The sequence below is a fragment of the Crocodylus siamensis genome, unplaced genomic scaffold, assembly GCF_052110815.1.
Source record: "Crocodylus siamensis isolate JL-2025a unplaced genomic scaffold, ASM5211081v1 HiC_scaffold_16, whole genome shotgun sequence".
NCBI classification, from domain to species: domain Eukaryota; kingdom Metazoa; phylum Chordata; order Crocodylia; family Crocodylidae; genus Crocodylus; species Crocodylus siamensis.
Window position 1 is genome coordinate 3,555,403 of NW_028324426.1, and position 26,976 is coordinate 3,582,378.

A 26,976-nucleotide genomic window follows, 5' to 3' on the forward strand; every position below is an offset into this window, starting at 1 on the left:
GACACTAGGTCAACCCAATGCAATCGAATGGGGTCTTGCAGCCACCACGTCAACCCCCTGCGAGCCTATGGGGTCCTGCAGCGACCAGGTGAACCCCACGTAAGAGAATGGGGCTTGCAATCACCAGGTCAACCCCAGCCAAGGGAACGGGGCCTTGCAGCCACCAGGTCAAACCCCTGCAAGCCAAGGGGCCCTGCAAGGACCAGGTCAACCCCAGGCAAGAGAATGGGGCCTGGCAGCCACCAAGTGAAGCCCAGGAAAGTGAATGGGGCCTTGCAGCCACCAGGTCAACCCCAGGTAACCGAATGGGGCCTGGCAGACACCTTGTCAACCCATTGCAAGCGAATGTGGCCTTGCAGCCACCAGGTCAACCCCAGGCATGCCTAAGTGGACTTTTGGAGCCCAGGTCAACCCCAGGCAAGTGAATGGGGCCTTCCAGCAACCATGTCAACCCCAGGCAAGCAAATGGGGCCTGGCAGCCACCAGCTCAAACCCAAGTAAGCTAATCAGGCCTTGCATCCACCCAGTGAACCCCAGGCAAGCAAAAGGGGCGTTGCAGCTACCAGGACAACCCCAGGCAAGTGAATGGGGCCTTGCAGCCACCAGCTCAACCCCAGGTAAGTGAAAGGGGCCTTGCAGACACCAGGTCAACCCCAGGCAAGCGAATGGGCCTTGCAGCCGCTAGGTGAACCCCAAGGAAGCCTACGGGGCCTTGCAGACTCCAGGTCAACTCAGTTCAAGCGAATGGGGCCTTGCGGCTACCAGGTCAACCCCAGGCAAGTGAATGTGGTCTTGCCGCCACCAGGTCCAACCCCTGCAAGCCTATGGGGCCCTGCAGCCAACAGGTCAACCCAAGGCATGGCTAAGGGGACTTTGGGAGCCCAGGTCAACCCCAGCGAAGTGAAAGTGGCCTTGCAGCCACGAGATCAACCCCAGGCAAGCGAAAGGGGCCTTGTAGCCACCAGGTAAACCCCAGGCAAGTGAATGGGGTCTTGCAGAAACCAGCTCAACCCGAGGTAAGTGAAAGGGGCCTGGGAGCCACCAGGTTAACCCGTGGTAAGTGAATGGGGCCTTGCAGCCACCAGGTCAACCCTATGAAAGCTAGTTGGGCCTTGCAGCTACCAGGTCAACACAATGCAAGTGAAGGGGCCTTGCAGTAACCAGGTCAAACCCCTGCAAGCCAAGGGGCCCTGCAGGGACCAGGTCAACCCCAGGCAAGCGAATGTGGCCTGCCAGGCACCAGGTGAAGCCCAGGAAAGTGAATGGAGCCTTGCAGCCATCAGGTCAACCCCAGGTAACTGAATGGGGCCTTGCAGACACCTGGTCAACCCATTGCAAGCGAATGTGGCCTTGCAGCCACCAGGGCAACCCCAGGCAAGTGAATGGGGTCTTCCAGCAACCATGTCAACCGAAGGCAAGCGAATGGGGCCTTGCAGCCACCAGGTCAACCCTAGGTATGCGAATGGGCCTTGCAGCCACTAGCTAAAGCTCAGGCAAGCCTATGGGGCCCTGCAGCCACCAGGAGAACACAACACAAGTGAATGGGGCCTTGCAGCCAACAGGTTAACCCCAGGTAAGCCAATGGGGCCTTGCAGACACTAGGTCACCCCCAGGTAAGCGAATGGGGCCTTGCAGACACCAGGTCAACCCAATGCAATCGAATGGGGCCTTGCAGCCACCACGTCAACCCCCTGCGAGCCTATGGGGTCCTGCAGCGACCAGGTGAACCCCACGTAAAAGAATCGGGCTTGCAACCACCAGATCAACCCCAGCCAAGCGAATGGGGCCTTGCAGCCACCAGGTCATCCCCAGGCAAGTGAATGGGACCTGGCAGCCTCCAGCTCAACCTCAGGCAAGCGAAAGGGGCCTTCCAGCCATGAGGTCAACCCCAGGCAAGCGAAAGCTGCCTTGCAGCCACCAGGTAAACCCCAGGGAAGTGAATGGGGCCTTGCAGCCACCAGCTCAACCCCAGGTAGAGTGAAAAGGGCCTTCCAGCCACCAGGTCAACCCAAGTTAAGTGAATGGGGCCTTGCAGCCAGGAGCTCAACCCCAGGTAAGCGAATGGGGCCTTACAGCCACCAGGGCAACCCCCTGCAAGCCTATGGGGCCCTGCAGCCACCAGGTCAACCTCAGGTAAGTGAAAGGGGCCTTGCAGCCACCAGGTCCACCCCAAGTAACCGAATGGGGCCTTGCAGCCACCTGGTCAACACAATGCAAGCGAATGGGGCATGGCCGCCACCAGGTGAACCGCAGGCAAGCGAATGGGGCCTTGCAGCCACGAGGTCAACCCCAGGCAAGCAAATGGGGCCTTGCAGCCACCAGGTGAACCTCAAGCAAGCCTATGGGGCCTTTCAGACTCCAGGTCAACCCAATGCCAGCGAATGGGTTCTTGCCGCAACCAGGTCAACCCCAGGCAAGCGAATGGGGCCTTGCAGACTCCAGGTCAACCCAATGCAAGCCTACGGGGCCTTGCAGACTCCAGGTCAACCCTAGGTAAGCGAATGGGTCCTTGCAGCGACAGGTCCACCGCAGGCAAGTAAATGGGGCCTTGGAGCCACCAGGTGTAACTCAGGCAGGGCTACAGGGCATTGCAGCCACCGGGTCAATGCAATGCAAGCGAAAGGGCCTTGCAGCCACCAAGTCAACCCCATGCGAGCCAATGGCGTCCTGCAGCCACCAGGTGAACCGCAGGCAAGCGAATGGGGCCTTGCAGCCACCAGGTCAACCCCAGGCAAGCAAATGGGGCCTTGCAGCCACCAGGTGAACCTCAAGCAAGCCTACGGGGCCTTGCAGACTCCAGGTCAACCCAATGCCAGCGAATGGGTTCTTGCCGCAACCAGGTCAACCCCAGGCAAGCGAATGGGGCCTTGCAGACTCCAGGTTCAACCCAATGCAAGTGAATGGGGTCTTGCAGCCACCAGGTCTACCCCACGGAGGTGAATGGGGCTTGCAGCCACCAGGTGAACCCCCTGCAAGCCTATGGGGCCCTGCAACGACCATGTCAATGCCAGTCATGCCTAGGGGAACTTTTATGCCCAGGTCAAGCCCAGGCAAGCGAATGGCGCCTGGCAGCCACCAGCTCAAACCCAGGTAAGCTAATCAGGCCTTGCAGCCACCCAGTGAACCCCAGGCAAGCAAATGGGGCGTTGCAGACTCCAGGTCAACCCAATGCAAGTGAATGGGGTCTTGCCGCAACCAGGTCAACCCCAGGCAAGTGAATGTGGCCTTGCCACACCACAAGGTCCAACCCCGGCAAGCCTATGGGGCCCTGCAGCCACCAGGTCAACCCCAGGCCTGTCTAAGGGGACTTTTGGAGCCCAGGTCAACGCAGGGAAGCGAAAGGGGCCTTGCAGCATGAGTTCAACCCCAGGGAAGCGGAAGGGGCCTTGCAGCCACCAGGTAAACCCCAGGCAAGTGAATGGGGCCTTGCAGCCACCAGCTCAACCCCAGGTAAGTGAAAGGGGCCTTGCAGCCACCAGGTCAACCAGGGGTAAAGTGAAGGGGGCCTTGGAGCCACCAGGTCAACCCAATGCAAGCGAATTGGGCCTTGCAGCCACCAGGTCAACACAATGCAAGTGAAGGGGCCTTGCAGCAACCAGGTCAAACCCCTGCAAGCCTATGGGGCCCTGCAGCCACCAGTTCAACCCCAAGCAAGCGAATGGGGCCTGGTAGCCACCAGGTGAAGCCCAGGCAAGTGAATGGGGCCTTGCAGCCACCAGGTCAACCCAATGCAAGCGAATGGGGCGTAGCAGCCACCAGGTCAACCCAATGCAAGTGAATGTGGCCAGGTCAACCCCAGGCAAGCGAATGGGGGCTGGCCTGTGTGAGGGAGGCACTTCTTGGAGGCTTAAGCCAGGGTGGCGGGGCACTTGATGGAGGTTTCAGTCCCTGGCGGGTGTGCGGGTCCTGTGTCCGCACTCCCGGTGCTTGTTCGGGAGTGAAGTTCAGGGCAGCAGGAAGTCCCGGCACCAGGGGAGCCATGGGCATGCCTAGGCGGCTTTTGAAGCCCAGGTCCACCCGAAGCAAGCGAATGGGGGCTTGCAGCAACCAGGTCAACCTAAGGCAAGTAAATGGGGCCTTGCAGCCACCAGTTCAACCCCAGGGAAGCGAATGTGGCCTTGCAGCCACCAGGTCAAACCCCTGCAAGCGAGTGGGGCCTTGCAGCCACCAGGTCAATCCCAGGCAAGCGAAAGGGGCCTTGCAGCCACCAGGTCAACCCCAGGTAAGCGAATGGGGCCTTCCAGCCACCAGGTCACCCCAGGCAACTGAATGGGGCCTTGCAGCCTCCAGGTGTAACTCCGGCAAGCCTACGGGGCCTTGCAGACACCAGGTCAACCCAATGGAACCGAAAGGGGCCTTGCAGCCACCAGGTTAAGCCCAGGCAAGCGAATGGGGCCTTGCAGCCACGAGGTCAACCCCAGGTAAGCAAATGGGGCCTTGGAGCCACCAGCTCAACCCCGTGCAAGCCAATGGGGCCCTGCAGCCCCCGGGTCAACCCCAGGTAAAGTTAAAGGGGCCTTGCAGCTACCAGGTGAAGCGCAGTTAAGCGGATGGGGTCTTGCAGACACCACGTCATCCCAATGCAAGGGAATGGGGCCCAGCAGCCACCAGGTGAAACCCTTGCAAGCGAATGGGGCCTTGCAGCCAACAGGTCAACCCCAGGTGAGTCAATGGGGCCTTGCAGGCACCAGGTCAACCCCACGCAAGGGAATGGGGCCTTGCAGCAACCAGGTCTACCCCCTGCAAGACTATGGGGCCCTGCAGCCACCAGGTCTACCCCAGGGAGCTGAATGGGGCCTTGCAGCCACCAGGTCAACCCCAAGTAATCGAATGTGGCCTTGCAGCCACCAGGTCAACCCCATTTAAGCAAATGGGGCCTTGCCGCCAACAGGTCAACCCCAGGCAAGCGAATGGGGCCTTGCAGCCACCAGGTCAACCCCAAGCAAGATTACGGGGCCTTGCAGACTCCTGGTCAAACCTAGGTAAGCGAATGGGTGCTTGCATCCACCAGGTCCACAATAGGCAAGTGAATGGGGCCTTGCAGCCACCAGGTGTAACTCAGGAAAGGATACAGGGCATTGCAGCCACCAGGTCAATGCAATGCAAGCGAAAGGGCCTTGCAAACACAAAGTCAACCCCGTGCGAGCCTTTGGGGTCCTGCAGCCACCAGGACAAACCCCAGGCAAGCGAATGGGGCCTTGAAGCCACCAGGTGAACCCCATTTAAAGCGAATGTGGCCTTGCAGCCACCAGGTCAACCCCAAGTAATCGAATGGGGCCTTCGAGCCCCCAGAATCAACCCCATTAAAGCGAATGGGGCCTTGCAGCAACCAGGTCAACCCCAGCCAAGCGAATGGGGCCTTGCAGCCACCAGGTCAACCCCAGGGAACCGAATGGGGCCTTGCAGACATCACGTCAACCCAATGCAAGCGAATGGGGCCTTGCACACACCAGGTGAAGCCCTGGCAAGCCTACGGGGCCTTGCAGACACCAAATCAACCCAATGGAAATGAATGGGGCCTTGCAGCCACCAGCTCAACCCCAATCAAGCGAATCGGACCTTGCAGCCACCAGGGCAAGCTCAGGAAAGCGAATGGGGCCTTGCTGCCACCAGGTCAACCCCAGGTAAAGCGAATGGGGCCCAGCAGCCACCAGGTAAAACCCCGGGAATCCATGGGGCCTTGCAGCCACCCTGTCAACCCCAAGCAAGCCTACAGGGCCTTGCAGCCACCAGGTGAACCCCATGAAATTGAATGGGGCCCTGCTGCCACCAGGTCAAACCCAGGTAAGCGAATGGGGCCTTGCAGACACTAGGTCACCCCCAGGTAACCGAATGGGGCCTTGCAGACACCTGGCCAACCCAATGGAAACGAATGGGGCCTTGCAGCCACCAAGTCAACCCAATGCAAGTGAACGGGTCCCTGCAGCCACCAGGTTAACCCCAGGCAAGCAAATGGGGCCTTTCAGCCACCAGGTGAACCCCAGGTAAGTGAATGGGGGCTTGCAGCCACCTGTTTAATCCCTCGTAAGAGAATGGGGCCTTGCATACTCCAGGTCAATCCCACGTAATTGAATGGGGCCTTGCAGCCACCAGGTCAACCCCAGGTAAGCGAATGGGGCTTTGCAGCCACCAGGTCAACCCAATCCAAGCGAATGGGGCCTTGGAGCCGCCAGGTCAAACCCAGGTAAGCGAATGGGGCCTTGCAGACACCAGGTCAACCCAATGCAAGCGAATGCAGCCTTGCAGCCACCAGGTCAACCCCAGGTAAGAGAATGGGGCCTTCCAGATACCAGGTCAACCCAATGGTAATGAATGGGTCCTTCAGCCACCAGGTCAGCCCCCTGCAAGACTATGGGGCCCTACAGCCACCAGGTGAACGCTAGGTAAGTGAATGGGGCCTTGCAGCCACCAGGTTAATCCCAGGCAAGCGCATGGGGCCCTGCAGCCACCAGGTCAACTGGAGGGATGCGAATCTGGCTTGGCAGCCACCAGGTCACCCCCCTGGAAGCGAATGGGGTCTTGCAGACTCCAGGTCAACCCTAGGTAAGCGAATGGGTCCTTGCAGCCACCAGGTCCACCCCAGGCAAGTAAATGGGGCCTTGCAGCCACCTAGGTGTAACTCAGGCAAGGCGACAGGGCCTTGCAGCCACCAGGTCAATGCAATGCAAGCGAAAGGGCCTTGCAGACACCAAGCCAACCCCCTGCGAGCCTATGGGGTCCTGCAGCCACCAGGTGAACCCCAGGCAAGCGAATGGGGCCTTGCAGCAAACAGGTGAACCCCAGTCAAGCAAACGGGGCCTTGCAGCCACCAGGTCAACCCCTGCAAGCCTATGGGGCCCTGCAGCCACCAAGTCAACCCCAGGCATGCCTAAGGGGACTTTTGGAGCCCAGGTCAACCCCAGGGAAGCAAAAGGGGCCTTGCAGCCATGAGGTCAACCCCAGGCAAGCGAAAGGGGTCTTGCAGCCACCAGGTAACCCCCAGGCAAGTGAATGGGGAGTTGCAACCACCAGCTCAACCCCAGGTAAGTGAAAGGGGCCTTGCAGCCACTAGGTCAACACAATGCAAGTGAATTGGGCCTTGCAGCCACCAGGTCAACACAATGCAAGTGAAGGGGTCTTGCAGCAACCAGGTCAAACCCCTGCAAGCCTATGGGGCCCTGCAGCCACCAGGTCAACCCCAGGCAAGCGAATGGGGCCTGGTAGCCACCAGGTGAAGCCCAGGCAAGTGAATGGGGCCTTGCACCCACCAGGTCAACCCCAGGGAACCGAATGGGGCCTTGCAGACACCAGGTCCACCCCAATGCAAGCGAATGGGGACTTGCAGCCACCAGGGCAAACCCAGGCAAGCGAATGGGGCCTTGAAGGCACCAGCTCAACCCCAGGCAACTGAATGGGCCTTGCAGCCACCAGGTGGATCTCAGGCAAGCCTACGTGGCCTTGCAGACACCAGGTCAACCCCCCTGCAAGCCTATGGGGCCCTGCAAGGACCATGTCAATGCCAGGCATGCCTAGGGGAACTTTTGGTGCCCAGGTCAAACCCATGCAAGCGAACGGGGCCTGGCAGCCACCAGCTCAAACCCAGGGAAGCTAATCAGGCCTTGCAGCCACCCGGTGAGCCCCAGGCAAGCAAATGGGGCCTTGCAGCTACCAGATCAACCCCAGGTAAGTGAATGGTTCTTTGCAGCCACCAGTTCAACCCAAGGGAAGCAAATGGGGCCTTGCGGACACCCGGACAACCACAGGTAAGCGAATGGGGCCTTGAAGACACCAGGTCAACCCAATGCAAGTGAATGGGTCATTGCAGCCACCAGTTCAACCCCAGGGAAGCGAATGTGGCCTTGCAGCCACCAGGTCAGCCCCCTGCAAGCGAGTGGGACCTTGCAACCACCAGGTCAACCCCAGGCAAGCGAATGGGGGCTTGCAGCCACCAGGTCAACCCAAGGCAAGCGAATGGGGGCTTGCAGACATCACGTCAACCCAATGCAAGCGAATGGGGCCTTGCACACACCAGGTGAAGCCCTGGCAAGCCTACGGGGCCTTGCAGACACCAAATCAACCCAATGGAAATGAATGGGGCCTTGCAGCCACCAGCTCAACCCCAATCAAGCGAATCGGACCTTGCAGCCACCAGGGCAAGCTCAGGAAAGCGAATGGGGCCTTGCTGCCACCAGGTCAACCCCAGGTAAAGCGAATGGGGCCCAGCAGCCACCAGGTAAAACCCCGGGAATCCATGGGGCCTTGCAGCCACCCTGTCAACCCCAAGCAAGCCTACAGGGCCTTGCAGCCACCAGGTGAACCCCATGAAATTGAATGGGGCCCTGCTGCCACCAGGTCAAACCCAGGTAAGCGAATGGGGCCTTGCAGACACTAGGTCACCCCCAGGTAACCGAATGGGGCCTTGCAGACACCTGGCCAACCCAATGGAAACGAATGGGGCCTTGCAGCCACCAAGTCAACCCAATGCAAGTGAACGGGTCCCTGCAGCCACCAGGTTAACCCCAGGCAAGCAAATGGGGCCTTTCAGCCACCAGGTGAACACCAGGTAAGTGAATGGGGGCTTGCAGCCACCTGTTTAATCCCTCGTAAGAGAATGGGGCCTTGCATACTCCAGGTCAATCCCACGTAATTGAATGGGGCCTTGCAGCCACCAGGTCAACCCCAGGTAAGCGAATGGGGCTTTGCAGCCACCAGGTCAACCCAATCCAAGCGAATGGGGCCTTGGAGCCGCCAGGTCCAAGCCAGGTAAGCGAATGGGGCCTTGCAGACACCAGGTCAACCCAATGCAAGCGAATGCAGCCTTGCAGCCACCAGGTCAACCCCAGGTAAGAGAATGGGGCCTTCCAGATACCAGGTCAACCCAATGGTAATGAATGGGTCCTTCAGCCACCAGGTCAGCCCCCTGCAAGACTATGGGGCCCTACAGCCACCAGGTGAACGCTAGGTAAGTGAATGGGGCCTTGCAGCCACCAGGTTAATCCCAGGCAAGCGCATGGGGCCCTGCAGCCACCAGGTCAACTGGAGGGATGCGAATCTGGCTTGGCAGCCACCAGGTCACCCCCCTGGAAGCGAATGGGGTCTTGCAGACTCCAGGTCAACCCTAGGTAAGCGAATGGGTCCTTGCAGCCACCAGGTCCACCCCAGGCAAGTAAATGGGGCCTTGCAGCCACCTAGGTGTAACTCAGGCAAGGCGACAGGGCCTTGCAGCCACCAGGTCAATGCAATGCAAGCGAAAGGGCCTTGCAGACACCAAGCCAACCCCCTGCGAGCCTATGGGGTCCTGCAGCCACCAGGTGAACCCCAGGCAAGCGAATGGGGCCTTGCAGCAAACAGGTGAACCCCAGTCAAGCAAACGGGGCCTTGCAGCCACCAGGTCAACCCCTGCAAGCCTATGGGGCCCTGCAGCCACCAAGTCAACCCCAGGCATGCCTAAGGGGACTTTTGGAGCCCAGGTCAACCCCAGGGAAGCAAAAGGGGCCTTGCAGCCATGAGGTCAACCCCAGGCAAGCGAAAGGGGTCTTGCAGCCACCAGGTAACCCCCAGGCAAGTGAATGGGGAGTTGCAACCACCAGCTCAACCCCAGGTAAGTGAAAGGGGCCTTGCAGCCACTAGGTCAACACAATGCAAGTGAATTGGGCCTTGCAGCCACCAGGTCAACACAATGCAAGTGAAGGGGTCTTGCAGCAACCAGGTCAAACCCCTGCAAGCCTATGGGGCCCTGCAGCCACCAGGTCAACCCCAGGCAAGCGAATGGGGCCTGGTAGCCACCAGGTGAAGCCCAGGCAAGTGAATGGGGCCTTGCACCCACCAGGTCAACCCCAGGGAACCGAATGGGGCCTTGCAGACACCAGGTCCACCCAATGCAAGCGAATGGGGACTTGCAGCCACCAGGGCAAACCCAGGCAAGCGAATGGGGCCTTGAAGGCACCAGCTCAACCCCAGGCAACTGAATGGGCCTTGCAGCCACCAGGTGGAACTCAGGCAAGCCTACGTGGCCTTGCAGACACCAGGTCAACCCCCTGCAAGCCTATGGGGCCCTGCAAGGACCATGTCAATGCCAGGCATGCCTAGGGGAACTTTTGGTGCCCAGGTCAAACCCATGCAAGCGAACGGGGCCTGGCAGCCACCAGCTCAAACCCAGGGAAGCTAATCAGGCCTTGCAGCCACCCGGTGAGCCCCAGGCAAGCAAATGGGGCCTTGCAGCTACCAGATCAACCCCAGGTAAGTGAATGGTTCTTTGCAGCCACCAGTTCAACCCAAGGGAAGCAAATGGGGCCTTGCGGACACCCGGACAACCACAGGTAAGCGAATGGGGCCTTGAAGACACCAGGTCAACCCAATGCAAGTGAATGGGTCATTGCAGCCACCAGTTCAACCCCAGGGAAGCGAATGTGGCCTTGCAGCCACCAGGTCAGCCCCCTGCAAGCGAGTGGGACCTTGCAACCACCAGGTCAACCCCAGGCAAGCGAATGGGGGCTTGCAGCCACCAGGTCAACCCAAGGCAAGTAAATGGGGCCTTGCAGCCACCAGTTCAACCCCAGGGAAGCGAATGTGGCCTTGCAGCCACCAGGTCAACCCCCTTCAAGTGAATGCGTCCTTGCAGCCACCAAGTCAACCCCAGGGAAGCGAATGGGGCCTTCCAGCCACCAGGTCAACCCCAGGTAACCGAATGGGGCCTTGCAGACACCAGGTCAACCCAATGCAAGCGAATGGGGCCTTGCAGCCACCAGGTGAACCCCAGGCAAGCCTACGGGGCCTTGCAGACACCAGGTCCACCCAATGCAAGCGAATGGGGCCTTGCAGCCACCAGGGCAAACCCATTTAAGCGAATGGGGCCTTGTAGCCACCAGGTCAACCCCAGGCAGGCGAATGTGGCCTTGCAGCCACCAGGTCAACCCCCTGCAAGCGAGTGGGGCGTTGCAGCCACCAGGTCAACCCCAGGCAAGCAAAGGGGGCCTTGCAGCCACCAGGTCAACCCCAGCTAAGCGAATCGGGCCATGCAGCCACCCGGTGAACCCCAGGGAAGCAAATGGGGCCTTGCAGCTACCATGACAACCCCAGGTAAGTGAATGGTTCTTTGCAGCCACCAGGTCAACCCCAGGAAAGCGAATGGGGGCTTGCAGCCACCAGGTCAACCCAAGGCAAGTAAATGGGGCCTTGCAGCCACCAGTTCAACCCCAAGGAAGCGAATGTGGCCTTGCAGACTTCAGGTCAACCCAATGCAAGTGAATGGGGCCTAGCAGCAACCAGGTCAACCCCAGGCAAGCGAATGTGGATTTGCCACCACAAGGTCCAACCCCTGCAAGCCAAGGGGCCCTGCAGCCACCAGGTCAACCCCAGGCATGCCTAAGGGGACTTTTGGAGCCCAGGTCAACCCCAGGGAAGCAAAAGGGGCCTTGCAGCCACGAGGTCAACCCCAGGCAAGCGAAAGGGGCCTTGCAGCCACCAGGTAACCCCCAGGCAAGTGAATGAGGCCTTGCAGCCACCAGCTCAACCCCAGGTAAGTTAAAGGGGCCTTGCAGCCACCAGGTCAACACAATGTAAGTGAATTGGGCCTTGCAGCCACCAGGTCAACACAATTCAAGTGAAGGGGCCTTGCAGTAACCAGGTCAAACCCCTGCAAGCCTATGGGGCCCTGCAGCCACCAGGTCAACCCCAGTCAAGCGAATGGAACCTGGTAGCCACCAGGTGAAGCCCAGGCAAGTGAATGGGGCCTTGCACCCACCAGGTCAACCCCAGGGAACCGAATGGGGCCTTGCAGACATCACGTCAACCCAATGCAAGCGAATGGGGCCTTGCACACACCAGGTGAAGCCCTGGCAAGCCTACGGGGCCTTGCAGACACCAAATCAACCCAATGGAAATGAATGGGGCCTTGCATCCACCAGCTCAACCCCAATCAAGCGAATCGGACCTTGCAGCCACCAGGGCAAGCTCAGGCAAGCGAATGGGGCCTTGCTGCCACCAGGTCAACCCCAGGTAAAGCGAATGGGGCCCAGCAGCCACCAGGTAAAACCCCAGGAATCCATGGGGCCTTGCAGCCACCCTGTCAACCCCAAGCAAGCCTACAGGGCCTTGGAGCCACCAGGTGAACCCCATGAAATTGAATGGGGCCCTGCTGCCACCAGGTCACCCCCAGGTAAGCGAATGGGGCCTTGCAGACACCAGGCCAATCCAATGGAAACGAATGGGGCCTTGCAGCCACCAAGTCAACCCAATGCAAGTGAACGGGTCCCTGCAGCCACCAGGTTAACCCCAGGCAAGCAAATGGGGCCTTTCAGCCACCAGGTGAACCCCAGGTGAATGGGGGCTTGCAGCCACCTGTTTAATCCCTCGTAAGAGAATGGGGCCTTGCATACTCCAAGTCAATCCCACGTAATTGAATGGGGCCTTGCAGCCACCAGGTCAACCCCAGGTAAGCGAATGGGGCTTTGCAGCCACCAGGTCAACCCAATGCAAGCGAATGCAGCCTTGCAGCCACCAGGTCAACCCCAGGTAAGAGAATGGGGCCTTCCAGATACCAGGTCAACCCAATGGTAATGAATGGGTCCTTCAGCCACCAGGTCAGCCCCCTGCAAGCCTATGGGGCCCTACAGCCACCAGGTGAACGCCAGGTAAGTGAATGGGGCCTTGCAGCCACCAGGTTAATCCCAGGCAAGCGAATGGGGCCCTGCAGCCACCAGGTCAACTGGAGGGATGCGAATCTGGCTTGGCAGCCACCAGGTCACCCCCCTGGAAGCGAATGGGGTCTTGCAGACTCCAGGTCAACCCTAGGTAAGCGAATGGGTCCTTGCAGCCACCAGGTCCACCCCAGGCAAGTAAATGGGGCCTTGCAGCCACCTAGGTGTAACTCAGGCAAGGCGACAGGGCCTTGCAGCCACCAGGTCAATGCAATGCAAGCGAAAGGGCCTTGCAGACACCAAGCCAACCCCCTGCGAGCCTATGGGGTCCTGCAGCCACCAGATGAACCCCAGGCAAGCGAATGGGGCCTTGCAGCAAACAGGTGAACCCCAGTCAAGCAAATGGGGCCTTGCAGCAACCAGGTCAACCCCTGCAAGCCTATGGGGCCCTGCAGCCACCAAGTCAACCCCAGGCATGCCTAAGGGGACTTTTGGAGCCCAGGTTAACCCCAGGGAAGCGAAAGGGGCCTTGCAGCCATGAGATCAACCCCAGGCAAGCGAAAGGGGTCTTGCAGCCACCAGGTAACCCCCAGGCAAGTGAATGGGGAGTTGCAACCACCAGCTCAACCCCAGGTAAGTGAAAGGGGCCTTGCAGCCACCAGGTCAACACAATGCAAGTGAATTGGGGCTTGCAGCCACCAGGTCAACCCAATGCAAGTGAAGGGGTCTTGCAGCAACCAGGTCAAACCCCTGCAATCCTATGGGGCCCTGCAGCCACCAGGTCAACCCCAGGCAAGCGAATGGGGCCTGGTAGCCACCAGGTGAAGCCCAGGCAAGTGAATGCGGCCTTGCACCCACCAGGTCAACCCCAGGGAACCGAATGGGGCCTTGGAGACACCAGGTCAACCCAATGCAAGCGAATGGGGACTTGCAGCCACCAGGGCAAACCCAGGCAAGCGAATGGGGCCTTGAAGGCACCAGCTCAACCCCAGGCAACTGAATGGTCCTTGCAGCCACCAGGTGGAACTCAGGCAAGCCTACGTGGCCTTGCAGACACCAGGTCAACCCCCTGCAAGCCTATGGGGCCCTGCAAGGACCATGTCAATGCCAGGCATGCCTAGGGGAACTTTTGGTGCCCAGGTCAAACCCATGCAAGCGAACGGGGCCTGGCAGCCACCAGCTCAAACCCAGGGAAGCTAATCAGGCCTTGCAGCCACCCGGTGAACCCCAGGCAAGCAAATGGGGCCTTGCTGCTACCAGATCAACCCCAGGTAAGTGAATGGTTCTTTGCAGCCAGCAGTTCAACCCAAGGGAATCAAATGGGGCCTTGCGGACACCCGGACAACCACAGGTAAGCGAATGGGGCCTTGAAGACACCAGGTCAACCCAATGCAAGTGAATGGGTCATTGCAGCCACCAGTTCAACCCAAGGGAAGCGAATGTGGCCTTGCAGCCACCAGGTCAGCCCCCTGCAAGCGAGTGGGACCTTGCAACCACCAGGTCAACCCCAGGCAAGCGAATGGGGGCTTGCAGCCACCAGGTCAACCCCAGGCAAGCGAATGGGGGCTTGCAGCCACCAGGTCAACCCAAGGCAAGTAAATGGGGCCTTGGAGCCACCAGTTCAACCCCTGGGAAGCGAATGTGGCCTTGCAGCCACAAGGTCAACCCCCTTCAAGTGAATGCGTCCTTGCAGCCACCAGGTAAACCCCAGGGAAGCGAATGGGGCCTTCCAGCCACCAGGTCAACCCTAGGCAACTGAATGGGGCCTTGCAGCCACCAGGTGTAACTCAGGCAAGCCTACGGGGCCTTGCAGTCACCAGGTCAACCCAATGGAACCGAAAGGGGCCTTGCAGCCACCAGGTTAAGCCCAGGGAAGCGAATGGGGCCTTGCAGCCACGAGGTCAACCCCAGCTAAGCGAAGGGGTCATGCAGCCGCCAGGTGAACCCCAGGCAAGCGAATGGGGCCTTGCATCCACCAGGTCAACCCTCTGCAAGCCTATGGGGCCTTGCAGGCACCAGATCAACCTCAGGTAAGCGAATGGGGCTTTGCCGCCACCAGGTCAACCCCAGTCAAGCGAATGGGGCCTTGCAGCCACCAGGTCAACCCCAAGCAAGCCTATGGGGCCTTGCAGACTCCAGGTCAACCCTAGGTAACCGAATGGGTCCTTGCAGCAACCAGGTCCACCCCAGGCAAGTAAAGGGGCCTTGCAGCCACCAGGTGTAACTCAGGCAAGGCGACAGGGCATTGCTGCCACCAGGTCAATGCAATGCAAGCGAAAGGGCCTTGCAGACACCAAGTCAACCCCCTGCGAGCCTATGGGGTCCTGCAGCCACCAGGTGAAGCCCAGGCAAGCGAATGGGGCCTTGCACCCACCAGGTCAACCCCAGGTAACCGAATGGGGCCTTGCAGACTCCAGGTCAACCCAATGCAAGCGAATGGGGCCTTGCAGCCACCAGGTGAACCCCAGGCAAGCCTACGGGGCCTTGCAGACACCAGGTTCACCGAATGCAAGCGAATGGGGCCTTGCAGCCACCAGGGCAAACCCAGGCAAGCGAATGGGGCCTTGCAGGCACCAGCTCAACCCCAGGCAACTGAAAGGGCCTTGCAGCCACCAGGTGGAACTCAGGAAAGCCTACGTGGCCTTGCAGACACCAGGTCAACCCCCTGCAAGACTATGGGGCCCTGCAAGGACCATGTCAATGCCAGGCATGCCTAGGGGAACTTTTGGTGCTCAGGTCAAGCCCAAGCAAGCGAATGGGGCCTGGCAGCCACCAGCTCAAACCCAGGGAAGCTAATCAGGCCTTGTAGGCACCCGGTGAACCCCAGGCAAGCAAATGGGGCCTTGCAGCTACAAGATCAACCCCAGGTAAGTGAATGGGGTGTTGCAGCCACCAGTTCAACCGCAGGGAAGCGAATGGGGCCTTGCAGCCAACAGGTTAACCCCAGGTAAGCCAATGGGGCCTTGCAGACACTAGGTCACCCCCAGGTAAGCGAATGGGGCCTTGCAGACACCAGGTCAACCCAATGCAATCGAATGGGGCCTTGCAGCCACCACGTCAACCCCCTGCGAGCCTATGGGGTCCTGCAGCGACCAGGTGAACCCCACGTAAAAGAATCGGGCTTGCAACCACAAGATCAACCCCAGCCAAGCGAATGGGCCTTGCAGCCACCAGGTCATCCCCAGGCAAGTGAATGGGACCTGGCAGCCTCCAGCTCAACCTCAGGCAAGCGAAAGGGGCCTTCCAGCCATGAGGTCAACCCCAGGCAAGCGAAAGTTGCCTTGCAGCCACCAGGTAAACCCCAGGGAAGTGAATGGGGCCTTGCAGCCACCAGCTCAACCCCAGGTAGAGTGAAAAGGGCCTTCCAGCCACCAGGTCAACCCAAGTTAAGTGAATGGGGCCTTGCAGCCAGGAGCTCAACCCCAGGTAAGCGAATGGGGCCTTACAGCCACCAGGGCAACCCCCTGCAAGCCTATGGGGCCCTGCAGCCACCAGGTCAACCTCAGGTAAGTGAAAGGGGCCTTGCAGCCACCAGGTCCACCCCAAGTAACCGAATGGGGCCTTGCAGCCACCTGGTCAACACCATGCAAGCGAAAGGGGCATTGCCGCCACCAGGTGAACCGCAGGCAAGCGAATGGGGCCTTGCAGCCACGAGGTCAACCCCAGGCAAGCAAATGGGGCCTTGCAGCCACCAGGTGAACCTCAAGCAAGCCTATGGGGCCTTTCAGACTCCAGGTCAACCCAATGCCAGCGAATGGGTTCTTGCCGCAACCAGGTCAACCCCAGGCAAGCGAATGGGGCCTTGCAGACTCCAGGTCAACCCAATGCAAGCCTACGGGGCCTTGCAGACTCCAGGTCAACCCTAGGTAAGCGAATGGGTCCTTGCAGCGACAGGTCCACCGCAGGCAAGTAAATGGGGCCTTGGAGCCACCAGGTGTAACTCAGGCAGGGCTACAGGGCATTGCAGCCACCGGGTCAATGCAATGCAAGCGAAAGGGCCTTGCAGCCACCAAGTCAACCCCATGCGAGCCAATGGCGTCCTGCAGCCACCAGGTGAACCGCAGGCAAGCGAATGGGGCCTTGCAGCCACCAGGTCAACCCCAGGCAAGCAAATGGGGCCTTGCAGCCACCAGGTGAATCTCAAGCAAGCCTACGGGGCCTTGCAGACTCCAGGTCAACCCAATGCCAGCGAATGGGTTCTTGCCGCAACCAGGTCAACCCCAGGCAAGCGAATGGGGCCTTGCAGACTCCAGGTTCAACCCAATGCAAGTGAATGGGGTCTTGCAGCCACCAGGTCTACCCCACGGAGGTGAATGGGGCTTGCAGCCACCAGGTGAACCCCCTGCAAGCCTATGGGGCCCTGCAACGACCATGTCAATGCCAGTCATGCCTAGGGGAACTTTTATGCCCAGGTCAAGCCCAGGCAAGCGAATGGCGCCTGGCAGCCACCAGCTCAAACCCAGGTAAGCTAATCAGGCCTTGCAGCCACCCAGTGAACCCCAGGCAAGCAAATGGGGCGTTGCAGACTCCAGGTCAACCCAATGCAAGTGAATGGGGTCTTGCCGCAACCAGGTCAACCCCAGGCAAGTGAATGTGGCCTTGCCACACCACAAGGTCCAACCCCGGCAAGCCTATGGGGCCCTGCAGCCACCAGGTCAACCCCAGGCCTGTCTAAGGGGACTTTTGGAGCCCAGGTCAACGCAGGGAAGCGAAAGGGGCCTTGCAGCATGAGTTCAACCCCAGGGAAGCGGAAGGGGCCTTGCAGCCACCAGGTAAACCCCAGGCAAGTGAATGGGGCCTTGCAGCCACCAGCTCAACCCCAGGTAAGTGAAAGGGGCCTTGCAGCCACCAGGTCAACCAGGGGTAAAGTGAAGGGGGCCTTGGAGCCACCAGGTCAACCCAATGCAAGCGAATTGGGCCTTGCAGCCACCAGGTCAACACAATGCAAGTGAAGGGGCCTTGCAGCAACCAGGTCAAACCCCTGCAAGCCTATGGGGCCCTGCAGCCACCAGTTCAACCCCAAGCAAGCGAATGGGGCCTGGTAGCCACCAGGTGAAGCCCAGGCAAGTGAATGGGGCCTTGCAGCCACCAGGTCAACCCAATGCAAGCGAATGGGGCGTAGCAGCCACCAGGTCAACCCAATGCAAGTGAATGTGGCCAGGTCAACCCCAGGCAAGCGAATGGGGGCTGGCCTGTGTGAGGGAGGCACTTCTTGGAGGCTTAAGCCAGGGTGGCGGGGCACTTGATGGAGGTTTCAGTCCCTGGCGGGTGTGCGGGTCCTGTGTCCGCACTCCCGGTGCTTGTTCGGGAGTGAAGTTCAGGGCAGCAGGAAGTCCCGGCACCAGGGGAGCCATGGGCATGCCTAGGCGGCTTTTGAAGCCCAGGTCCACCCGAAGCAAGCGAATGGGGGCTTGCAGCAACCAGGTCAACCCAAGGCAAGTAAATGGGGCCTTGCAGCCACCAGGTCAAACCCCTGCAAGCGAGTGGGGCCTTGCAGCCACCAGGTCAAACCCCTGCAAGTGAATGGGTCCTTGCAGCCACCAGGTCAACCCCAGGTAAGCGAATGGGGCCTTCCAGCCACCAGGTCACCCCAGGCAACTGAATGGGGCCTTGCAGCCTCCAGGTGTAACTCCGGCAAGCCTACGGGGCCTTGCAGACCCCAGGTCAACCCAATGGAACCGAAAGGGGCCTTGCAGCCACCAGGTTAAGCCCAGGCAAGCGAATGGGGCCTTGCAGCCACGAGGTCAACCCCAGGTAAGCAAATGGGGCCTTGGAGCCACCAGCTCAACCCCGTGCAAGCCAATGGGGCCCTGCAGCCCCCGGGTCAACCCCAGGTAAAGTTAAAGGGGCCTTGCAGCTACCAGGTGAAGCGCAGTTAAGCGGATGGGGTCTTGCAGACACCACGTCATCCCAATGCAAGGGAATGGGGCCCAGCAGCCACCAGGTGAAACCCTTGCAAGCGAATGGGGCCTTGCAGCCAACAGGTCAACCCCAGGTGAGTCAATGGGGCCTTGCAGGCACCAGGTCAACCCAATGCAAGCGGATGGGGCCTTACAGCCACCAGGAGAACCCCACGCAAGGGAATGGGGCCTTGCAGCAACCAGGTCTACCCCCTGCAAGACTATGGGGCCCTGCAGCCACCAGGTCTACCCCAGGGAGCTGAATGGGGCCTTGCAGCCACCAGGTCAACCCCAAGTAATCGAATGTGGCCTTGCAGCCACCAGGTCAACCCCATTTAAGCAAATGGGGCCTTGCCGCCAACAGGTCAACCCCAGGCAAGAGAATGGGGCCTTGCAGCCACCAGGTCAACCCCAAGCAAGATTACGGGGCCTTGCAGACTCCTGGTCAAACCTAGGTAAGCGAATGGGTGCTTGCATCCACCAGGTCCACAATAGGCAAGTGAATGGGGCCTTGCAGCCACCAGGTGTAACTCAGGAAAGGATACAGGGCATTGCAGCCACCAGGTCAATGCAATGCAAGCGAAAGGGCCTTGCAGACACAAAGTCAACCCCGTGTGAGCCTATGGGGTCCTGCAGCCACCAGGACAAACCCCAGGCAAGCGAAAGGGGCCTTGAAGCCACTAGGTCAACCCGATTTAAAGCGAATGTGGCCTTGCAGCCACCAGGTCAACCCCAAGTAATCGAATGGGGCCTTCGAGCCCCCAGAATCAACCCCATTAAAGCGAATGGGGCCTTGCAGCAACCAGGTCAACCCCAGCCAAGCGAATGGGGCCTTGCAGCCACCAGGTCAACCCAATGCAAGCGAATGGGGCGTAGCAGCCACCAGGTCAACCCAATGCAAGTGAATGTGGCCAGGTCAACCCCAGGCAAGCGAATGGGGGCTGGCCTGTGTGAGGGAGGCACTTCTTGGAGGCTTAAGCCAGGGTGGCGGGGCACTTGATGGAGGTTTCAGTCCCTGGCGGGTGTGCGGGTCCTGTGTCCGCACTCCCGGTGCTTGTTCGGGAGTGAAGTTCAGGGCAGCAGGAAGTCCCGGCACCAGGGGAGCCATGGGCATGCCTAGGCGGCTTTTGAAGCCCAGGTCCACCCGAAGCAAGCGAATGGGGGCTTGCAGCAACCAGGTCAACCTAAGGCAAGTAAATGGGGCCTTGCAGCCACCAGTTCAACCCCAGGGAAGCGAATGTGGCCTTGCAGCCACCAGGTCAAACCCCTGCAAGCGAGTGGGGCCTTGCAGCCACCAGGTCAATCCCAGGCAAGCGAAAGGGGCCTTGCAGCCACCAGGTCAACCCCAGGTAAGCGAATGGGGCCTTCCAGCCACCAGGTCACCCCAGGCAACTGAATGGGGCCTTGCAGCCTCCAGGTGTAACTCCGGCAAGCCTACGGGGCCTTGCAGACACCAGGTCAACCCAATGGAACCGAAAGGGGCCTTGCAGCCACCAGGTTAAGCCCAGGCAAGCGAATGGGGCCTTGCAGCCACGAGGTCAACCCCAGGTAAGCAAATGGGGCCTTGGAGCCACCAGCTCAACCCCGTGCAAGCCAATGGGGCCCTGCAGCCCCCGGGTCAACCCCAGGTAAAGTTAAAGGGGCCTTGCAGCTACCAGGTGAAGCGCAGTTAAGCGGATGGGGTCTTGCAGACACCACGTCATCCCAATGCAAGGGAATGGGGCCCAGCAGCCACCAGGTGAAACCCTTGCAAGCGAATGGGGCCTTGCAGCCAACAGGTCAACCCCAGGTGAGTCAATGGGGCCTTGCAGGCACCAGGTCAACCCAATGCAAGCGGATGGGGCCTTACAGCCACCAGGAGAACCCCACGCAAGGGAATGGGGCCTTGCAGCAACCAGGTCTACCCCCTGCAAGACTATGGGGCCCTGCAGCCACCAGGTCTACCCCAGGGAGCTGAATGGGGCCTTGCAGCCACCAGGTCAACCCCAAGTAATCGAATGTGGCCTTGCAGCCACCAGGTCAACCCCATTTAAGCAAATGGGGCCTTGCCGCCAACAGGTCAACCCCAGGCAAGCGAATGGGGCCTTGCAGCCACCAGGTCAACCCCAAGCAAGATTACGGGGCCTTGCAGACTCCTGGTCAAACCTAGGTAAGCGAATGGGTGCTTGCATCCACCAGGTCCACAATAGGCAAGTGAATGGGGCCTTGCAGCCACCAGGTGTAACTCAGGAAAGGATACAGGGCATTGCAGCCACCAGGTCAATGCAATGCAAGCGAAAGGGCCTTGCAAACACAAAGTCAACCCCGTGCGAGCCTTTGGGGTCCTGCAGCCACCAGGACAAACCCCAGGCAAGCGAATGGGGCCTTGAAGCCACCAGGTGAACCCCATTTAAAGCGAATGTGGCCTTGCAGCCACCAGGTCAACCCCAAGTAATCGAATGGGGCCTTCGAGCCCCCAGAATCAACCCCATTAAAGCGAATGGGGCCTTGCAGCAACCAGGTCAACCCCAGCCAAGCGAATGGGGCCTTGCAGCCACCAGGTCAACCCCAGGGAACCGAATGGGGCCTTGCAGACATCACGTCAACCCAATGCAAGCGAATGGGGCCTTGCACACACCAGGTGAAGCCCTGGCAAGCCTACGGGGCCTTGCAGACACCAAATCAACCCAATGGAAATGAATGGGGCCTTGCAGCCACCAGCTCAACCCCAATCAAGCGAATCGGACCTTGCAGCCACCAGGGCAAGCTCAGGAAAGCGAATGGGGCCTTGCTGCCACCAGGTCAACCCCAGGTAAAGCGAATGGGGCCCAGCAGCCACCAGGTAAAACCCCGGGAATCCATGGGGCCTTGCAGCCACCCTGTCAACCCCAAGCAAGCCTACAGGGCCTTGCAGCCACCAGGTGAACCCCATGAAATTGAATGGGGCCCTGCTGCCACCAGGTCAAACCCAGGTAAGCGAATGGGGCCTTGCAGACACTAGGTCACCCCCAGGTAACCGAATGGGGCCTTGCAGACACCTGGCCAACCCAATGGAAACGAATGGGGCCTTGCAGCCACCAAGTCAACCCAATGCAAGTGAACGGGTCCCTGCAGCCACCAGGTTAACCCCAGGCAAGCAAATGGGGCCTTTCAGCCACCAGGTGAACCCCAGGTAAGTGAATGGGGGCTTGCAGCCACCTGTTTAATCCCTCGTAAGAGAATGGGGCCTTGCATACTCCAGGTCAATCCCACGTAATTGAATGGGGCCTTGCAGCCACCAGGTCAACCCCAGGTAAGCGAATGGGGCTTTGCAGCCACCAGGTCAACCCAATCCAAGCGAATGGGGCCTTGGAGCCGCCAGGTCCAAGCCAGGTAAGCGAATGGGGCCTTGCAGACACCAGGTCAACCCAATGCAAGCGAATGCAGCCTTGCAGCCACCAGGTCAACCCCAGGTAAGAGAATGGGGCCTTCCAGATACCAGGTCAACCCAATGGTAATGAATGGGTCCTTCAGCCACCAGGTCAGCCCCCTGCAAGACTATGGGGCCCTACAGCCACCAGGTGAATGCTAGGTAAGTGAATGGGGCCTTGCAGCCACCAGGTTAATCCCAGGCAAGCGCATGGGGCCCTGCAGCCACCAGGTCAACTGGAGGGATGCGAATCTGGCTTGGCAGCCACCAGGTCACCCCCCTGGAAGCGAATGGGGTCTTGCAGACTCCAGGTCAACCCTAGGTAAGCGAATGGGTCCTTGCAGCCACCAGGTCCACCCCAGGCAAGTAAATGGGGCCTTGCAGCCACCTAGGTGTAACTCAGGCAAGGCGACAGGGCCTTGCAGCCACCAGGTCAATGCAATGCAAGCGAAAGGGCCTTGCAGACACCAAGCCAACCCCCTGCGAGCCTATGGGGTCCTGCAGCCACCAGGTGAACCCCAGGCAAGCGAATGGGGCCTTGCAGCAAACAGGTGAACCCCAGTCAAGCAAACGGGGCCTTGCAGCCACCAGGTCAACCCCTGCAAGCCTATGGGGCCCTGCAGCCACCAAGTCAACCCCAGGCATGCCTAAGGGGACTTTTGGAGCCCAGGTCAACCCCAGGGAAGCAAAAGGGGCCTTGCAGCCATGAGGTCAACCCCAGGCAAGCGAAAGGGGTCTTGCAGCCACCAGGTAACCCCCAGGCAAGTGAATGGGGAGTTGCAACCACCAGCTCAACCCCAGGTAAGTGAAAGGGGCCTTGCAGCCACTAGGTCAACACAATGCAAGTGAATTGGGCCTTGCAGCCACCAGGTCAACACAATGCAAGTGAAGGGGTCTTGCAGCAACCAGGTCAAACCCCTGCAAGCCTATGGGGCCCTGCAGCCACCAGGTCAACCCCAGGCAAGCGAATGGGGCCTGGTAGCCACCAGGTGAAGCCCAGGCAAGTGAATGGGGCCTTGCACCCACCAGGTCAACCCCAGGGAACCGAATGGGGCCTTGCAGACACCAGGTCCACCCAATGCAAGCGAATGGGGACTTGCAGCCACCAGGGCAAACCCAGGCAAGCGAATGGGGCCTTGAAGGCACCAGCTCAACCCCAGGCAACTGAATGGGCCTTGCAGCCACCAGGTGGAACTCAGGCAAGCCTACGTGGCCTTGCAGACACCAGGTCAACCCCCTGCAAGCCTATGGGGCCCTGCAAGGACCATGTCAATGCCAGGCATGCCTAGGGGAACTTTTGGTGCCCAGGTCAAACCCATGCAAGCGAACGGGGCCTGGCAGCCACCAGCTCAAACCCAGGGAAGCTAATCAGGCCTTGCAGCCACCCGGTGAACCCCAGGCAAGCAAATGGGGCCTTGCAGCTACCAGATCAACCCCAGGTAAGTGAATGGTTCTTTGCAGCCACCAGTTCAACCCAAGGGAAGCAAATGGGGCCTTGCGGACACCCGGACAACCACAGGTAAGCGAATGGGGCCTTGAAGACACCAGGTCAACCCAATGCAAGTGAATGGGTCATTGCAGCCACCAGTTCAACCCCAGGGAAGCGAATGTGGCCTTGCAGCCACCAGGTCAGCCCCCTGCAAGCGAGTGGGACCTTGCAACCACCAGGTCAACCCCAGGCAAGCGAATGGGGGCTTGCAGCCACCAGGTCAACCCAAGGCAAGTAAATGGGGCCTTGCAGCCACCAGTTCAACCCCAGGGAAGCGAATGTGGCCTTGCAGCCACCAGGTCAGCCCACTGCAAGCGAGTGGGACCTTGCAACCACCAGGTCAACCCCAGGGAAGCGAATGGGGCCTTCCAGCCACCAGGTCACCCCCAGGTAAGCGAATGGGGCCTTGCAGACACCAGGCCAACCCAATGGAAATGAATGGGGCCTTGCAGCCACCAAGTCAACCCAATGCAAGTGAACGGGTCCCTGCAGCCACCAGGTTAACCCCAGGCAAGCAAATGGGGCCTTTCAGCCACCAGGTGAACCCCAGGTAAGTGAATGGGGGCTTGCAGCCACCTGTTTAATCCCTCGTAAGAGAATGGGGCCTTGCATACTCCAAGTCAATCCCACGTAATTGAATGGGGCCTTGCAGCCACCAGGTCAACCCCAGGTAAGCGAATGGGGCTTTGCAGCCACCAGGTCAACCCAATCCAAGCGAATGGGGCCTTGGAGCCGCCAGGTCCAAGCCAGGTAAGCGAATGGGGCCTTGCAGACACCAGGTCAACCCAATGCAAGCGAATGCAGCCTTGCAGCCACCAGGTCAACCCCAGGTAAGAGAATGGGGCCTTCCAGATACCAGGTCAACCCAATGGTAATGAATGGGTCCTTCAGCCACCAGGTCAGCCCCCTGCAAGACTATGGGGCCCTACAGCCACCAGGTGAACGCTAGGTAAGTGAATGGGGCCTTGCAGCCACCAGGTTAATCCCAGGCAAGCGCATGGGGCCCTGCAGCCACCAGGTCAACTGGAGGGATGCGAATCTGGCTTGGCAGCCACCAGGTCACCCCCCTGGAAGCGAATGGGGTCTTGCAGACTCCAGGTCAACCCTAGGTAAGCGAATGGGTCCTTGCAGCCACCAGGTCCACCCCAGGCAAGTAAATGGGGCCTTGCAGCCACCTAGGTGTAACTCAGGCAAGGCGACAGGGCCTTGCAGCCACCAGGTCAATGCAATGCAAGCGAAAGGGCCTTGCAGACACCAAGCCAACCCCCTGCGAGCCTATGGGGTCCTGCAGCCACCAGGTGAACCCCAGGCAAGCGAATGGGGCCTTGCAGCAAACAGGTGAACCCCAGTCAAGCAAACGGGGCCTTGCAGCCACCAGGTCAACCCCTGCAAGCCTATGGGGCCCTGCAGCCACCAAGTCAACCCCAGGCATGCCTAAGGGGACTTTTGGAGCCCAGGTCAACCCCAGGGAAGCAAAAGGGGCCTTGCAGCCATGAGGTCAACCCCAGGCAAGCGAAAGGGGTCTTGCAGCCACCAGGTAACCCCCAGGCAAGTGAATGGGGAGTTGCAACCACCAGCTCAACCCCAGGTAAGTGAAAGGGGCCTTGCAGCCACTAGGTCAACACAATGCAAGTGAATTGGGCCTTGCAGCCACCAGGTCAACACAATGCAAGTGAAGGGGTCTTGCAGCAACCAGGTCAAACCCCTGCAAGCCTATGGGGCCCTGCAGCCACCAGGTCAACCCCAGGCAAGCGAATGGGGCCTGGTAGCCACCAGGTGAAGCCCAGGCAAGTGAATGGGGCCTTGCACCCACCAGGTCAACCCCAGGGAACCGAATGGGGCCTTGTAGACACCAGGTCCACCCAATGCAAGCGAATGGGGACTTGCAGCCACCAGGGCAAACCCAGGCAAGCGAATGGGGCCTTGAAGGCACCAGCTCAACCCCAGGCAACTGAATGGGCCTTGCAGCCACCAGGTGGAACTCAGGCAAGCCTACGTGGCCTTGCAGACACCAGGTCAACCCCCTGCAAGCCTATGGGGCCCTGCAAGGACCATGTCAATGCCAGGCATGCCTAGGGGAACTTTTGGTGCCCAGGTCAAACCCATGCAAGCGAACGGGGCCTGGCAGCCACCAGCTCAAACCCAGGGAAGCTAATCAGGCCTTGCAGCCACCCGGTGAGCCCCAGGCAAGCAAATGGGGCCTTGCAGCTACCAGATCAACCCCAGGTAAGTGAATGGTTCTTTGCAGCCACCAGTTCAACCCAAGGGAAGCAAATGGGGCCTTGCGGACACCCGGACAACCACAGGTAAGCGAATGGGGCCTTGAAGACACCAGGTCAACCCAATGCAAGTGAATGGGTCATTGCAGCCACCAGTTCAACCCCAGGGAAGCGAATGTGGCCTTGCAGCCACCAGGTCAGCCCCCTGCAAGCGAGTGGGACCTTGCAACCACCAGGTCAACCCCAGGCAAGCGAATGGGGGCTTGCAGCCACCAGGTCAACCCAAGGCAAGTAAATGGGGCCTTGCAGCCACCAGTTCAACCCCAGGGAAGCGAATGTGGCCTTGCAGCCACCAGGTCAACCCCCTTCAAGTGAATGCGTCCTTGCAGCAACCAGGTCAACCCCAGGGAAGCGAATGGGGCCTTCCAGCCACCAGGTCAACCCCAGGTAAGCGAATGGGGCCTTGCAGACACCTGGCCAACCCAATGGAAACGAATGGGGCCTTGCAGCCACCAAGTCAACCCAATGCAAGTGAACGGGTCCCTGCAGCCACCAGGTTAACCCCAGGCAAGCAAATGGGGCCTTTCAGCCACCAGGTGAACACCAGGTAAGTGAATGGGGGCTTGCAGCCACCTGTTTAATCCCTCGTAAGAGAATGGGGCCTTGCATAATCCAGGTCAATCCCACGTAATTGAATGGGGCCTTGCAGCCACCAGGTCAAGCGAATGGGGCTTTGCAGCCACCAGGTCAACCCAATCCAAGCGAATGGGGCCTTGGAGCCGCCAGGTCCAAGCCAGGTAAGCGAATGGGGCCTTGCAGACACCAGGTCAACCCAAAGCAAGCGAATGCAGCCTTGCAGCCACCAGGTCAACCCCAGGTAAGAGAATGGGGCCTTCCAGATACCAGGTCAACCCAATGGTAATGAATGGGTCCTTCAGCCACCAGGTCAGCCCCCTGCAAAACTATGGGGCCCTACAGCCACCAGGTGAACGCTAGGTAAGTGAATGGGGCCTTGCAGCCACCAGGTTAATCCCAGGCAAGCGCATGGGGCCCTGCAGCCACCAGGTCAACTGGAGGGATGCGAATCTGGCTTGGCAGCCACCAGGTCACCCCCCTGGAAGCGAATGGGGTCTTGCAGACTCCAGGTCAACCCTAGGTAAGCGAATGGGTCCTTGCAGCCACCAGGTCCACCCCAGGCAAGTAAATGGGGCCTTGCAGCCACCTAGGTGTAACTCAGGCAAGGCGACAGGGCCTTGCAGCCACCAGGTCAATGCAATGCAAGCGAAAGGGCCTTGCAGACACCAAGCCAACCCCCTGCGAGCCTATGGGGTCCTGCAGCCACCAGGTGAACCCCAGGCAAGCG